At 42.2% G+C, this 16,649-nt stretch overlaps 1 long non-coding RNA gene across 1 annotated transcript in view; it reads right to left on the bottom strand.

The window, feature by feature from the left end:
• Positions 1–654: 654 nt before the first annotated feature.
• LOC142652522 (uncharacterized) overlaps positions 655–16,649 on the bottom strand; it is a 165,270-nt gene continuing 149,275 nt past the window's right edge. Inside the window, exon 4 of the long non-coding RNA XR_012847866.1 lies at positions 655–729. This is a non-coding gene — a long non-coding RNA (uncharacterized LOC142652522). The remainder of the gene's footprint in view (positions 730–16,649) is intronic.

Consider the following 16,649-nt stretch of genomic DNA (forward strand, 5'->3'; position numbering starts at 1 on the left):
ATATGTACCCCAAAATGGTGCTATTGAAAAATACAACTAATCCCGCAAAAAAAAGCTCTTGTACGATTTTGTCAGCAGAAAAATAAAAAATTATGGCTCAGAATGCGGCAACGAGAAGAAAAAATAATTCCTGCAGTCCTTAACACCAAAATAGGCTTGGTACTTAAGGCGTTAAATTAGCCACGTTGCCTGATATCTTCCCACGATGCTGTCCCAGCAGGGAAGGCGAGCCGCAACCCGATCCAGCAGGGGGAAGAATAAGGATGACGGACAGGAGGAAGGGTCTAGTTGCCTGGCAACAAGATGTGGTCACCAGCTGGAGAAACGGGCACCCAAGTGTATTTACTGCGCAAACCGGGTGAGATGTAACAGTACCTCCAGATCTTAGGGCCCCTTCCCGAAGAGATTTAAAAGGGCATTAGGGGAAACTTCAAGTGGAATTTCTTGACGAGCTGAATTGAGGAGAATGAACATCCTCCTTAGGAACCCAAGTTCTTTCCTCAGGACCATATCTCTCCGAGTCAATAACATAATAAAGTTTTTTATGTACTTTATTACAGTTAAGAATATACTCAACTTAAAAATCTGATAAGGATTCAAGAGCAGAGGTAAAAGAAGCCTTTACCTTAGCGGAAAACCAGTTGATAATTAAAGGTCAAAGTAGTGAGATGTGGAAACTATTAGGAATCCAGGGAGAAGGAGGCAACTTCAGGCGATACACAACTTTACCTGGAATGACACAATGAAACATGGAGTAAGTTTATTTAATATAACTTTAAGTTGTATATTCTTTGTGGACTGCCAGACTCGAACCAATAATCCTGATGAGCATTAGCATAGGCTTGAAGACACTGATCAAGGACCTGGTTGATAATTTCAGTCTGTCTATTACTCTTAGGATGGTAACTAGAGGAAAAGACCAGAGTATCTCCTTGGTAACATGTCACGTAAATGTGCATAACAGCCACCAAAGCAAAGTATGGAGCGGGCTTACGGGCTCACACACTCCATACTCAGCAGGTGTTGGCTGCAACATACAGCCAAAACGTCACTCTAATGGCCAGGATCGGTGATAACTGCAATCCCGGACATTTAACCACTTAGATACTGCTGTCAATAGCGACTGCGGCATCCAAGCTATTAGAAAGAGTGGATCGGTCCACTCCAACATCCCATCGCCCCTCCCCCACGACATAATTGCAGGGTGCAGAGAGTTGTCATGGCAGCCTGGGGGCCTAGTGAAGGCTACTAGGTCTGCCATCTTTGTGCTCGCAGGGCTTAATAGTAGCCGCACAAAAATACATTATAGTTAAATAGTTAGTATGGTTGAAAAAATACATATGTCCAACAAGTTCAACAAAGGGATGGGAAAAAGGGAAGGATATGGGTAAACTGTAGAACTTTGTTTACCCATATTGATCCAGAGGAAGGTTAAAAAAAAGTGTCACAGTACTTATGGTAAAGGTTAAGTCAATATGTAATTTAGACCGCAGGGTGAACGCCATAAAAAAAAAAAAGAGAAGCAACGGCGGAACTGCTCTTTTTTTCAATTACTCCTCCAAAAAGTAATAATAAAAGTTAATCAATAAGACCCATGCACCCCAAAATAGTACCAATAAAAACTATGTCTCGTCCTGCAACAAAAAACAAGCCCTCATACGGCAACATTGATGTAAAAATACAAAAGTTATGGCTCTTGGAAAGTGGCAATGCAAAAACAAATAATTTTAGTGCAAAAGTGTTTTTATTACGCAAAAGTAGTAAAACATTTTTGTTGGATTAGTTGGATTTTTCAATGGCACCATTTTGGGGTACATATAACTTTTTAATTTACTTTTGAAACCTTTTTTTAGGGGGGATAGAAAAAAAAAAAGCAATTCCGCCATTGTTCTATGTGTTTTAAATTTACGCCATTCACCGTGCAGCTTAAATAACATGTTACCTTTGTTTTATGTATCAGTATACAACATATGTGGAGGTTTTTCATGTTTTACTACTTTTGCAGAATAAAAACACTTATGAACTAAATCTATTTGTTTTTGCATCGCCACTTTCTAAAAACTCTAAATTATTTATTTTTTCTTCGATGTCGCCATTTGAATTTTTTTTAAGCAGGACGAAACGTAATTTTCCTTTCGTCCACTTTAGGGTACATGGGACTCATTGATTAAATTTTATTCTTATTTTTCGGGGGGACAATGAAAAAAGTAGAAATTTTGCCGCTGTTTTTGCGTTAGTGTTTTTACTGCGTTCACCTTGTGGTTTATATAACATGTAACTTTATTATTATCCAGTTATTATGATTGCACCAATATCATATATGTGTATTTTTATTTATTACACTTTTACTATATAAAATCACTTTTTATTGAAAAATTATTATTTTTTTTTTTTTTTACTGTGCACCATTATTAATAATTTTTATTTCGTATTTATTTTATTTCTTTTAGTGCCACCAGGGGATTTCACTACGTGAACTTTTGATCACTCATATAATGCTTTGCTACACTAAGTATACCAAAGCATTATTGCCTGTCAGTGTAAAACTGACAGGCAATCTATTAGGCCATTCCCCTGGCACGGCCTAATAGGCATACAGCCAGGACAGGCCTGGAGGCGATCGCATTTGCGGGCCACTTAAATACTGTGGTTGCTATTGAAAGGGTTAAACGGTTGCAATCGAACTAAACTTTGATTGCTATCATTACAGCAGGAGCCCGACTGTCATAAGATTTCCAAGCACCCTCTCCAGCCTGTACGGGACACCCGTGCAGGACTTAGACTAAGCCGTCGTGAGAAGGAGGCGGCCCAACCTAAAGCCCCATGCACACGAACGTGTTTTTGCGTCCGCAATTCCCCCGCAAATCCACGGGAGAATTGCGGACCCATTAATTTCTATGGGCCCATACACACTATCAGTGTTTTCACGGGTCTCCGCATGTCCGCAAATCCGTGCCGCAGAAACTCAGGACATATCTTATTACGGCCCGCAAATTCGATGCGGACATGACCATAGAAGTCAATGGTCCCGTGGAAAATGCGGGTACACCTTCGTGTGTCAACCGCAGTTTGCGGATTTGCGGAAGTGTTGCTAGGCGACGACCGGGAATGAGTTCTGTCGTCATCCTGTTTTACCTAGGCTTTTTTTTTTTATCCGCATGTTGCGGATTACATACGGATGAACTGCGGAGAACATTTCACGGAACACGGTCCTGGAATTTGCGGACCAGAAAAACACTACGGTCGTGTGCATGAGGCCGTTAGTGACCGCTGTGAAAAGGTGTATTGGTGGTCACTAACGGGTTAAGAATTTGTTTTAGTCAAAACCACTCATAACCAGAAATGAAATTCACATAAAGAATTTTGTTTTTCACCTACTTTTTACCAGAATCTTTAGAACATTACAAAATAAGTTGGTAAACACAGAAAATGTGAGCGCGCAAGAATTACACATTTGGAGAATCTGAACAGTTGGCCACACAATAAAGTCTAATATTGGGTTACAGTTAGTGACATGTTTTGTACTTCATATGCTCTACTATATAATAGGGTTAAACTGTATATAAATTACCTCATATGATTTTTCAAGTACACCCTTATATTATGGTGTTATATTCCAGTATAATGTCTGCCGCATTGGCATATGATATTATCATGAAGTAATTTCAGCAGCTGACATATATAATTGTCAGTCATATTAAATTTTCTTGCCCAGCAGGACACTTTCTTTGCCGATGTCCCTTTCCCAGTGGCATATTTTAATTGGGGGTTTTAAGGCAGTGACATGAAACTGAGTGCAGAAATGAAGAGCGGGCCTGTTTTATCCAATTTCTGGACGAATAATGACATTGACAAAAAATAATGGGATTTCAGGAGATAGGTTCTATTTATTCTTCACTTAACAGGATCTCCGTTTTTTTGTTAAATAACTTTGATCAATGTATAATGTTATTCATATTTCTAATATACTTTAGCCTCAATTCCTCCCCCTTTTTAATATATCTCTGTGGTTTGTAGTTTACATGCAGAGACCTTAAAAATGTATAGGCCAAATATTTCTCCTCATAGATGAGAGTTTGCTACAATTTTATTTAGTCCTCTAGGTGATCCTCTGTACACAGTCTGGAATTCAACATTGTTGGAAACTATCAGGACAAGAAGGATTTGTGCTTCTTATGTATATATTTCATATCTAGACTGGGTACAATTGTAACAAACTCTCAGCTATAAAAAGAATTAGGTGAGGGGCATGGGTGTAGCTATAAAGGGCGCAGAGGTCGCAGTCGCGCTTGGACTCTGGTACCTGAAGGGGTCATATCACTCTTCTACCATGTAGGAAGACACCAGTAGTATAAATGGTATATAATTGTTGAGGGACCATGGTACAGATTTAACATCAGGTTCCAGGAGCCGCTGGGGAGAGGTTTATTCAGCTTCTGGATGTACAGATGTAGCAAACTTTAATTTGACATTAAATGCATATTCAGGACACAGCCTGTTTTGGCTTCGTGGTTCAGATGATTTTTTCAAATCTGACATGTGTCACTTTATAATCAATATATGCACTCCAAAAGCATTTGTACTACGGGCTAGGCACGGTTCACAACAGAAGCGTCCCCCCATAATTTACCATATAGGCAGCTCCATATTGTATACCAACCACAAAGAAGAGAAACGAGTTTAAATTATGTATAAAAAGTAGAATTTTATTTAACATATATAACAAACAAAGTTTAAAATTTGAACAAAAGGACAAGACCCTAGTATAAGCATAGGAGCGATTACTAAGGATATGTGCACACACACTAATTACGTCCGTAAATGACGGACGTATTTTGGCCGCAAGTACCGGACCGAACACAGTGCAGGGAGCCGGGCTCCTAGCATCATAGTTATGTACGATGCTAGGAGTCCCTGCCTCGCTGCAGGACAACTGTCCCGTACTGAAAACATGATTACAGTACGGGACAGTTGTCCTGCAGCGAGGCAGGGACTCCTAGCATCGTACATATATATGATGCTAGGAGCCCGGCTCCCTGCACTGTGTTCGGTCCGGTACTTGCGGCCGAAATACGTCCGTCAATTACGGATGTAATTAGTGTGTGTGCACATACCCTAACACTTGCAAAGTATTGGGTATTTGTATACAAGCTATAAGTCATATATAAATCCACCAAGGATAGGCTCCCCTGTTTAATAATTAGTGAACCATATATAAATGTATTAAGTGAATAGTAAGGTAAGAAAGCAGGGGAGACCAATGATTAACTAAAGTGCTAGTGCATAAATACGATGTTTGAAACAAACAGCGATAGCTTACCCAGAACTGCAAGAAGGAATAATAGCGCATATCCGTCTCCGATGGCACACTGCGCATGTCCGGAACTCCCGTTACGCGTCGGGAATCCGGATATGCGCTCCAGTGCTAGGAGCCGGAATTGGGGCGGTTCCTTGCTTCCGGCCGCGTCACTGGGGACGCGCCATCAGTCATCGCACTGCGCCACTCCAAATATGATACACTATATAAGGGCAGTAATTTGCAGGACATATACACACATCCCCCCTGAGGAAGCACCTTTAGCGAAACGCGCGTTGGGGTTCATGTGCTGGAGCGAGCACTGACTATTATTCCTTCTTGCAGTTATGGGTAAGCTATCGCTTCTTACCTTACTATTGACTTAATACATTTATATAGGGTTCACTAATTATTAAACAGGGGAGCCTATCCTTGGTGGATTTATATATGACTTATAGCTTGTATACAAATACCCAATACTTTGCAAGTGCTAGTAATCGCTCCTATGCTTATACTAAGGTCTTGTCCTTTTGTTCAAATTTTAAACGTTGTTTGTTATATATGTTAAATAAAATTCTACTTTTTATACATAATTTGGCTATAAGCTCGTTTCTCTTCTTTGTGGTATGTGTCACTTTATGTGGTAATAACTCTGGAATGCTTTTACCTATCCAAGCGATTCTGAGATGTTTTCTCGTGACATATTGTACTTTATGCATGGTCGATAAATTCAATATTTATTTGTGAAAAACGTAAAATTTGCATTTTTCTAAATTTAAATGTATTTGCTTGTAAAACAGATAGTAATACCACACAACATAGTTACTAGTTAACATCCCTCATATGTCTACTTTATGTTTGCATCATTTTTTTCACGTCCTTTTATTTTTCTAGGACGTTACAAGGCTTAGAACTTTAGCAGCAATTTCTCATATTTTCAAGAAAGTTTCAAAAGGCTATTTTTTCAGGGACCAGTTCAGTTCTGAAGTGGCTTTAAGGGCCTTCTATATTAGAAAGTCCCCATAAGTCAACCTATTTTGAAAACTGCACCCCTCAAAGTATTCAAAACCACATTTAGAAAGTATTTTAACCCTTTAGGCGTTTCACAGAAATTAAGGCAAAGTAGAGGTGAAATTTACAAATTAAATTTTTTTTGCCGAAATTCATTCGTAATAAAAAAAACTTCTGTAACACAGAAGGTTTTACCAGAGAAACGCAACTCAATATTTATTGCCCAGATTCTGCAGTTTTTAGAAATAACCAAAATGTGGCCCTGGTGTCCTAATAGACTGAAGCACCGGCCTCCTTTTTTTTAGGAATATATTTTAGACACCATGTCAGGTTTGAAGAGGTCTTGTGGTACCTAAACAGTCGAAACCCCCCAAAAGTGACCCCATTTTGGAAACTACTCCCCTCAAGGCATTTTTCTAGGTGTATAGTTAGCATTTTGACCCCACAGTTTTATTTGCAGAATTTTGTGGAATTAGTCTGTGAAGATGATAATCACCTTTTTTTCTGTGGAAACATAGAATTTTTTCATTTTTACAAGGAATAAAGGAGAAAACATTTGTAAAGCAATTGTTCTCGATTATGGCAATACCCCATATGTTGTAATAAACTGCTGTTTGGTCCCACTGCAGGGCTCAGAAGGGAAGGAGCGTCTTTTGGATTTTGGAGCGCAGATTTTGCTGGATTGGTTTCCAGTGCCATGTCAGGTTTGCAACGCCCCGGAGGAACCAAAACAGTGGAAACTCCCCAAAAGTGACCCTATTTTGGAAACTACTCCCCTCAAGGAATTTTTCTAGGGGTATAATGAGCACCTTGACCCCACAGGATTTTTGTAGAATTTAGTAGAATTAGGCCGTGAAAATGAATACCAACATTTTTGTCCAATAAAATTTTTTAATTTTCACAAGGGATAAAAGAGGAAAAGTCACCCCACATTTGTACAGCAATTTCTCCCGATTATGGCAATACCCCATATGTGGTCCTAGATGTTTTTTTATTAGAAATAAATTAACCCTTTCAGGACTGATCCTTTTTTGCTTTTTCATTTTCATTTTTCACTCCCCGCCTTCCAAGAGCCATAATTGTTTTATTTTTCTGTCAATAGAGCGGCGTGAGGGCTTATTTTTTTTCGGGAAGAGTTGTAGTTTCTATTAACATCATTTAAAGTACCATAAAGTGTGCTGGGAAACTGAAAAAAAAATTATTTGCAGGCTGAAATTGGAAAGAAACTGTGATTCCTCCATTGTTTTTGGGGTTTTGTTTTTAAGTCTATCATCCTTGGGGTAAAAATTACAACTTAATTTTATTCTGCGTTTCAATACGATTACGGTGATACCAAATTTATATAGGTTTTTTTATATTTTACCACTTTAAAAAAAAAAAGACTATTTGTTAAAAAAAAAGAATTGTTTTGTATCATCATATTCTGACATCCAGAACTTTTTTATTTTTTGGTCAATTGAACGGTGTTAGGGCTTATTTTTTTGCGGGATGAGCTGTAGCTCTTATTGGTACCATTTTATGGTATATACATCTTCCTGATCACTTTTTATTACATCTTTTTTAGAGCTAAGGTGACCAAAAAACAGCGATTTAGGCGTTTTAAATTCTTTATTTCTTACAGCGTTCACAGTGCGCAATAAATTACATTTTACTTTATTCTGCGGGTTGGTACGATTATGGCGATACCATATGTATATAGTTTTTTTTAAGTTTTGCAGCGTTTGCACAATAAAATTAAGTTTCTATAAAATAATTTATTTTCTGAGATACCATATTCTGAGCCGTAACTTTTTTATTTTATAGTCAAAAAAGCTGTGGGAGGTCTTGGTTTTTGCGGGACGGGTTGTAGTCTTTATTGGTACTATTTTTGGGTAAATGCGACTTTTTGATCACTTTTTATTCTATATCTTGGGAGGGGTGGTGACCAAAAAATAGCGTTGCTGACATAGTTTTCCATTTAATTTGTTCGCGCCGTTCACCGTGTGGAAAAAATAACATTATAGGTTCATAGTTTGGGTCGTTACGAACGCGGTGATACTAAATATGTGTACTTTTTTTTAACATTTTCATTTTTCCCCTAGAATAAATAATTTATTATAGGAAAACAAAAACTTTTATTTTTACACTTTTATAAAACATTTTTATTAACTTTTTTTTTTTACTTTTTACACTTTATTTTATTTACCTGCAGCTCTGATCGCTCTTAGAATACATTACACTACCTATTAGTGTAATGTATTCCAACTGTCAGTGTGATGTCACCGTCACTCTGACAGTAAGTGTACAAGGACCAGCCAGAGTCTGGTCCTCGTAGGCTTCCATACATGGCAGACCCGGAGGCTGCTGCCTGGCCTCTGGATGCCATCACAAGCATCAGCAACTCCCACAATTGCATGGGGGCTGCTGATGTGCTACAAACCCCCTAAATGCAGAGATCGCAATCAAGCGCCGCATTCAACGGGTTAATTATCGAAATCAGTGGTGCTGAGCCGCTGATCGGCAACACTGGAGTGTCAGCTGTCGGGGACAGCTGACCTCCCAGTTCCCGATGCACACTTTGTCGCCAACAGTGTGCATCGGGAACGACACAGTGACTTCCTGTAACTCTGGCAGGAAGCCTATCAGGACCAGCCGGATGTTGGTCCTGATGGGTTTCCGTCCCCTGATGGGTTTCCGTCCATGGCAGACACGGGGGCCATTGTTTGGCTTCCGTTTGCCATGCTAACTATCGGCAAACCCCGCGATTTCGGACCGGGGTCTGCCGATATGCTAGTAACCCCTAAAATGCGGTGATTGCAACCGATCGCCGTATTTAAGAGGTTAATTCGCTGAAATCAGTGGCAAAGGACCGCTGGCCGGCAAGAGTGGAGTGTCAGTTGTCGGCGACAGCTGACCTCCCGGTTCCCGGTGCACACTGTCGCCGACAGTGTGCACCGGAAACAACTCAGTAACTATACGTCTTCGAGGGGGACAGTTTTGTGGTGTAGAAATGTCGCAAACGACCCAAAAGTCACAAAAATGTGGTCCGTTTCCCCTGCTTTACAAAAAAGGTGGGCAGAGCATAGCAGATGGGGGCATGGCCACCCGTGGCCCAACACATTTACTATAATTTCCGCCAGAAACTGGCAATAATTATAGCAGAGATCTACACCAGCTTATGATTGTAATAGATTTCATTCAGAGTCGCACAGACTGCCGAAGACACAACAAATTCATTAAGAGACTTAGCAAAAAAAAACTTAAATAGATTAAGGGAAAACAAGAGTCCCCTTTAAAATAAGACATTTTATTGTAATTACTTATGGAGTTCTAAAGTGATGAAAAGTAGATAAAAGAACAGTGTCCAAGTGGGAGATGAAGCAGATAAGATGTTCTATGGTTAAATATGAGAGCCATTTGCAGTGACCAGTTGATCGCTCGGGGTCCGACTCTCCAGCCAAAAGCTAATTATGCTGAGTAATCATGTGGCTGGTAACTGCAGGAGAAATGTGGTATTATATGTCAACGATTCAAAGAAATGGCCAACCATGCAATACATCAACGTGGCCCCTAGAGTAAAAGCCGCTGCTCTTTGTTCTAGCTCATAGAAGAGGTCCCAAGTGGGGAGCCCTTGTCTATGACATCTACGTATATTACCTAACATGGTAATAACCATAACATTTGGTAAGGGGTTTTCATGATGGGGCGACTAGTTCAAGCACGAGCCACCTACTACCCTATTTTTCAAAGAAATTTTAAAATTTATACTGAGAAAATGAGTTTTTACATGATTATATTTACATTCCCTGGCTAAGTATCCTATCTACTGTAGTCTAGAAAGCTGCTAGAAATACCATTACACCTCAAGAGCTGAGTCCAATGTATTTCTGTGTATTTTTATCTGCATCTGAGTCTTAGAGGTATAAAACGAAGATACAGTTACATAATATTTAACGGGAGAATGAATCTAAATAAATATGTATACGAAGCCCCAAAATCCTGACATGGTGTAAAATGATATCTCTATATCTCACATCTACATAAACACATTTGTATAACTGGGCCATTTCTACATGTCAGGAGATGTCACTGAATGGCAGGAATGGCATGAAAAGCATCTTATGAAGAAGCCTTTTAAATTGCATTTTCCCAAGGTTATATGATATCCATTTATCTTGCAGAAGAGACAGCTGTTATTTAATAGGCTTGGGTTTACCCCCGCTGTGCAGAAGATTATTCATGTTATATATGGCTGATATTCATCTGTGAACATTTCTTCAGCTTCCTCATATAAACTTGGACAGTAGAAGACATTGATTTAAAAGTAGGGACATCAGAGGAGGAATTATTGTAAGGCATATGAACCTTTTGTATATGGACACGTTCTAGCTGTCCAGTAGACAATAGGGATATAATGCAGGATTTATAAAAACTTAGTACTTTTCTGTCCTTTAACAAAATAAAATCTACTTGGGAATAGCTGTAAGCAGTCACATTTCTATAGTCTCATTCCAGGGGACCAGAGGATCCTATGGTGGGCCCTGGGTCTGATATAATAAAGACCACAATAAAAACCATAAGATCAAAAAGACAACAACACCATCTGAGACTAACTTTAGAATAGATCGGGTTTTTTTTATCACTATATTGGATTAATTCACAAACACAGATGTATCAATCTTTAACTTGACACAATGCATTAAATACACTGTGGCAAGAAACTTTAAGCGAACCTGTCGCCAACATTTCACCTGTTGAACTCTACTCACCCCTCACTGGCCGCTTCTGTCAAAAGTTCATTGGCGTTATCCCCTCCTCCAACCGTAAATAACTTTATACAGCCTTACTGATTCTATACATCTGAAAGAGATGCTCTTTGGGACAAGAAGATGATCCTAACAAAATGTACCCCTTCAACTAAGAATGACCTTATAGGGTATATAAAAAGGGGTTTAAGAAATTAGGCAACCACGTTAAGATCAAAAATGATAGAATATCGTCAAGAAGATCATGTCACAGATTACACTATCCCAGATAAAATGTGTATATGAAGCATACATATTTAATACACACCTGCTATCAGTTGCAGGGACGACATCAGCACCCTTGCTGTCGCTGCCATCATGGCTACTCCTGGAGAGGAATCCTCAGCCAGAGTGGTGCCGACGGGATTCCACTTCTAGAGGGAGCCCCTGTCTAGAAGGTGGCGTAACTACCCCCTATGCCCAGCCTATGCCACCCACCTTCAAAACCCCCCCATGCCCAGTGGCCCCGCTAGAATCCGCTATAGCTGCTACAGCGGTAGTGACGCCACATTCAATAGTTTCTGCTTCCTTGGGACGCAGATACTATTGAACGCTATGGCAGATCAGGGAGGTAGCTCCCTACTAGGCTACAGACTCTCAGTGTAAAGGATCTGCCAGACACAACTTCTGTGTCGACTCCCATAGGTAATCAGTCTGCACCTGCTTCTATGTCTGTGAGACTGACTCCATCTTCCACCACCCAGGATGGCAGGCTTAGGAGTGGGAGAGCCTATCACAGCCTGGCCAGACGGAGCTAGCTCCCGCCCTCCGTCTATTTATACCTGCCTTTCCTGTTCCTCCTTTGCTTGTGATTCTTCTCTGTTGGTTTCCTGGCCCTGCTGCAGCTGCTTGTACTTCGGATTCTCTGCTTGTGATTGACCTTGGCTTTACTGACCACTCTTCTGCTCTCGTTTTTGTACCTCGCTCATCTCCTGGTTTGACTCGGCTCGTTCACTTCGCTTGTTGTTCACGGTTTCCCCGTGGGCAACTGTCCCATTTCCCTGGCTTCCTTGTACCCTTGTCTGTTTGTCTGTCGTGCACCTATTGAGTGTAGGGACCGTCGCCCAGTTGTACCCCGTCGCCTAGGGCGGGTCGTTGCAAGTAGGCAGGGACTGAGTGGCGGGTAGATTAGGGCTCACTTGTCTGTCTCCTTCCCCCGACATTACACTCAGGCAGAGTGCTAATAGCGCTTTGCCGAGGACTCTGGCTCTGGGGTTGCCCCGGACATCACTGTCCATATATGGACAGTGATGTCAGGAGTAGAGAAAGAGTCGCAGGCAGAGCGCTAGTAGTGCTCTGCCTGGGACTTTGGCTCTGGTATTGCCCCTGATATCACTTTCCATATATGGACAATGATGACATGGGCTTCCCCAGAGCCGGAGCAGAGCCTTTGCTAGCGCTCTGCCTGGGACTTCAGCTCTGCACCGAACATCACTATCCATATATGGACAGTGATGTCAGCAGGAGCAGAGCAGGAGTCCCAGGCAGAGTGCTAGTAGCGCTCTGCCCGAGACTATGGCTCTGGGCTTGCCCCTGACATCACTGTCCATATATGGATAGTGATGTTCGGAGCAGAGCTGAAGTCCCAGGCAGAGTGCTAGCAAAGGCTATTTTGCATCTATTTTGCGCCACACCTTAACCACTTCGGGACGAAGCCGTTTTTTGATTTTTGATTTTCGTTTTTCACTCCCCGCATTCCAAGAGCCATAACTTTTTTAATTTTCCATCAATAGAGTGGTGTGAGGGCTTATTGTTTGTGGGAGGAGTTTTAGTTTCTTTTGGTACCCTTTATAGTTCCATATAACGTACTGCGAAAGTGAAAAAAAATTATTTGCCGGCTGAAAATGGAAAAATCTGTGATTCCTCAATTGTTTTTTGGGTTTAGTTTTTACGGCTTTCACCGTGCAGTAAAAACAACAACTTATCTTTATTCTGTGGCTCAATACGATTACGGTGATACCACATTTATATAGTTTTTTTTTATATTTTACTACTTTTATTGATCATAAACTTTTTGTTGAGAAAAAAAAATGTTTTGTGTCGCCACATTCTGAGAGCCATAACTTTTTATTTCACAGATGGTGCGATGTGAGACAAGCTGTAGTTTTTATCGGTACCATTTTTTGGTATGTAGAACGTTTTGATCAGTTTTTATTAAAAATGTTTTGAAAGCTGAGTTGACCAAAAAACAGCGATTTTGGCGGTTTACATTTTTTTTTACGCCCTTTCACGCATTAAATAACACTATATTGTAATAATTCAGACTCTTAGATACGCAGTGATACCAATTTTGTTTATTTTTTTTATTTTTGACATTACTTTAGGGAGAAAATGGGAAAAGGGGGGTGTTTTGAACTTTTAATAATTCTTTTTTTTCACTACTAAAAACTTTTTTTTACTTTTTTTCACACACTTTATTAGCCCCCCTAGGGGGGCTAGATTGTTAGATCGCTGGTACAATATACTGCAATACTAATGTATTGAAGTATGTCCTCATTTTAACAGGCATGGCTTAGCAGAGGCAGAGTGAAGGCAGCCCTGGGGGCCTTCATTAGGCCCCTGGGCTGCCATAACAACCATCGTCACCCCCCGATCTCACTCCGGGGTTGGCGATGAGCTGTCGGAGGGGGCCGCCCCCCTCTTTTCAACGCCTCAGATGCTGCGATCGCGATTGACTTCAGCATTTGAAGGGTTAAACAGCCAGGAGCAGCGTGCTCGCCGCTCCCAGCTGCAAGTCCCGGGTGTCCACTGTCAAATACAGCCAACATCCGCAGCATATGGAGCGCACTCAGCGTGTGAGCGCGCTCCAAACATCACCCCCCGCACCCTGACATAATGGCACGTCAGGGTGCCCGAAGGGGTTAAAGAGGACCCTTTTACTAGGTCATTAAATCAAAATTGCATATTGGACCTGAATCTCACAGTCCCCCTCAATCCAGCACAGTAATTTTTTGCTCCTGCCTTCCCTCTTTCCTGATATATAGCCCACCATTGTTTTGGGGGCCGATATGAAAATTCACTGTAGTTAGCCAACAGCGTGGGACCTATAGTGATTCTCCCGAGGTAGAGCTAGCTTCACAGCTTCTGGTGCAGTTCAATTACTGTGAGGTCACTTCACCCCGGCCAGGCCCATGCTTGGTGGAGAGTCCAGAGCAGGTCTCAAGCTGCCTGTAAAGGATCTGCCAGACACAGCTTCTGTGTCGACGCCCGTGGTTAGTCACTCTGCACCTGCTCCTAAGTCTGGTCGAGTGACCCCTTCTTCTACCAATCAGCCTGGGAGGCTGAGAAGTGGGAGAGCCTATCACAGCCTGGCCAGACGGAGCTAGCTTCCGCCCTCTGTCTATTTATACCTTCACTTCCTGCTCCTCCTTTGCCTGTGATTCTTTCAGTCTGTTTCCTGGCTCTGCTGCTGCTGCTTACTACTTGTCTTCTGCTTCATATTGACCCTGGCTTGACTGACTATTCTCCTGCTCTGCGTTTTGTACCTCGTCCACTCCTGGTTTGACTCGGCTCGTTCACTATTCTCCTGCTCTGCGTTTTGTACCTCGTCCACTCCTGGTTTGACTCGGCTCGTTCACTATTCTTGTTGCTCACGGGGTTGCCATGGGCAACAGCCCCATTTCCCTTAGTTTCTGTGTACCCTTGTCTGTTTGTCTGTCGTGCACTTAGTGAGTGTAGGGACCGTCACCCAGTTGTACGCCGTCGCTTAGGACGGGCCGTTTGCAAGTAGGCAGGGACTGAGTGGCGGGTAGATTAGGGCTCACCTGTCTGTCTCCCTACCCCACCATTACACTGCCTTGTGCTGATTGGACAGCATCAGAGGCTGTGAAGCTGGCTCCACCCCCGGAGAATCACTGAAGTTCACACCCTGTTGACTAGCCAGTAAATTTGCATATTGGGTGCCAAAACAATGTGAGGCTATATCTCCGCAGCAGAGGTACCAGGAACAAAAGAAAAAGCGGCACTGGAATCAGGGGGATGGCGATATTTAGGTCAGATATGCAGTTCCTATATGATGATCTAGTAACAGGTTCTCTTTAAAGCCCTTTTACAGGGCAGCGATCAATCGATGAATAAGCAAACGTTCGTTCATAAGCTGATCGGATCTTTTATGCAGCCAGGAAAATTGTCATGGTCTGACACGCAGGATCCAGCTAATAACAATCACATCTAAGTTCATGAGCTTAAGGCCGGATTCACACGAGCGTGTGAGTTTTGCGCACGCAAAAAATGCGGCGTTTAGCGTGCACAAAAGGCACTTAACAGCTCCGTGTGTCAGCCCTGTATGATGCGCGGCTGCCTGCTTTTCGCGCAGCCGCCATCATTATGACACTCCGTTTGGATGTTTGTAAACAGAAAAGCACGTGGTGCTTTTCTGTTTTCATTCATCCTTTTCACTGCTGTTGCGCGAATCACGCTTGTCCCACAGAAGTGCTTCCGTGTTGTGCACGTGATTTTCACGCACCCATTGACTTCAATGGATGCGTGATGCGCGAAAAACGCACAAAGAACGGACATGTCGTGACTTTTACGCAGCGGACTCACGCTGCGTAAAAATCACGCAACTGTCTGCACGGCCCCATAGACTAATATAGGTCCGTGCGACTCGCGTGAAAATCATGCGCGTTGCACGGACGTATATCACGTTTGTCTGAATAAGCCCTAAGGGCTCATTTACACGAACATGATATACGTCCGTGCAACGCGCGTGATTTTCACGCTCGTCGTACGGACCTATATTAGTCTATGGGGCCGTGCAGACAGGTGCGTGATTTTTACGCAACGTGAGTCCGCTGCGTAAAAGTCACGACATGTCCGTTCTTTGTGCGCTGTTCGCGCATCACGCACCCATTGAAGTCAATGGGTGCGTGAAAATCACGCTCACCACACGGAAGCACTTCCGTGGGCCAAGCGTGATCCGCGCAACAGCACTGAAAGGGATGAATGAAAACAGAAAAGCACCACATGCTTTTCTGTTTACAAATAGAGATGAGCGAACCAGCACAACCGAACCCGGTTTCGGTCCGAACATCTGGAAAAGTTCGGTTCGCAGCGATTCCAAACGTCACCGGGTTCGGCCGAACACGTTTTGACCGAACCCGGTCAAAAATATTATACAAATCGGCAGCCACTTGTCTCTATCAATCACTGATAGAGAAAAGAGGCTGCTGATTAAAAATAAAATAAAAAGCATTTCATACGTACCCGGTCGTTGACTTGGTGACGAGTCCCTCTTCTTCCTCCAGTCCGACCTTCTTTCCTGACGCGGCAGTCTGTGATTGGCTGCAGAGGCCGCTGCAGCCTGTGATTGGCTGCAGCGGTCACATGGGCTGTAACGTCATCCAGGAATGTCGGGCCGGATGTCGAGAGGGACGCGTCACCAAGGCAACGGCCGGGAGACCGGACTGGAGGAAGCAAAAAGTTCTCGGTAAGTATGAACGTCTTTTTTTTTCACAGGTTACTCTATATTCTGATCGGAATTCACTGTCCAGGGTGCTGAAACAGTTACTACCGATCAGTTAACTCTTTCAGCACCCTGGACAGTGACTATTTACTGA

This window comes from Rhinoderma darwinii, chromosome 5 (genome assembly GCF_050947455.1).
Source record: "Rhinoderma darwinii isolate aRhiDar2 chromosome 5, aRhiDar2.hap1, whole genome shotgun sequence".
Lineage (NCBI taxonomy): Eukaryota > Metazoa > Chordata > Amphibia > Anura > Rhinodermatidae > Rhinoderma > Rhinoderma darwinii.